This window comes from Corvus brachyrhynchos, unplaced genomic scaffold (assembly GCF_000691975.1).
Source record: "Corvus brachyrhynchos isolate BGI_N302 unplaced genomic scaffold, ASM69197v1 scaffold10, whole genome shotgun sequence".
In the NCBI taxonomy this organism is placed as follows: Eukaryota; Metazoa; Chordata; class Aves; order Passeriformes; family Corvidae; genus Corvus; species Corvus brachyrhynchos.
In genome coordinates, this window is record NW_008236180.1 from 1,339,121 (window position 1) to 1,340,191 (window position 1,071).

Sequence of the window (1,071 nt, forward strand, 5' to 3'; positions counted from 1 at the left end):
GTGGGAAACAGAAAGAAAAACTCCACCACATAGTTCTCTAAAACTTGTTAACTTCCCAAATTGTTTCTGAAGCGTCAGATCTCGCTCAGAGTAAGGGGGGTTTTCGGAAAACCCCCTCGGACTGGCTGCAGCGTTGGTCGGAGGTGTGGGCAGGGATGCCAGAGGTGGTGCTGGCTGTGGAAATACACGGGTCACTGGAGCTGGCCAGCAGCCGAGCGTGCCGGATAAAAGAGCTAAATGGGGGTTTAAGGAGTGGACTGCTTCACCCCCTTTTCTTCCTGGAGGATAACGTGACAGGGAACACTTCACAGGATCGCCAGTGGGGGAGGTGGGAGGGCTGCCAGCGCCGCTGAGCTGGTCGGGCAGCCCCGACGGGCTGGGTGCAGGCACCGGGACACCCGGCTGAGCCCTGAGCCCGTGTGTGCACCCCGGCACTGCTCTGTGCCAGGGGAAAGCTGGGCATTTCCCACCTCCTACTGCTGCTGAAGGGGGAGGGTACTGAGGAGCAACGGGGAGGATGGGTGGAACTGTTCCCGTGTGCCCACCTGCCTGAGTGGAACTCAGGGACACCCACACCATGAGGGGGAGATGCTGGCAGCTGGGGACTGGATCCCCCAGGAACACCCACAGCTCCACTCTGCCTTGTTTTGGAGGCCGGCTCCGGCTGCAGGGGAGACCGGGGGTGGGGGGTGTTAACCCATAAACGGGGCAGATGCCCCAGCGGAGCACAGACACCGCTGCGTGCCTGTGCTGCTGCCTCCAAAGGGCCCCATGAAGTTCTCCGGGTTCCCAGGGAGGCACAGGACGTGGTCTATCTTTGCCTGCTTTTCCATCTGAAGTTTTGCCTCCTGATTTCAGAGCAGGGGGAACGTGTGCTGCAGCTCTCCTGGGGATGGGGAGGTACAGAACCTGACAAAACAGCATTTCCCCTGCAATTCGCCGTGTGTTAGAGCTGTTGAATAAAGCGAACCGCAACCCAGCCGGGTTTCAGCCTCCTGACGGTCACTTTTGTGTTACCAGCTCCGGCTTCCAGGTAACACACCAAGCCAGCCCGCCGGGCTAGCAGCGCTG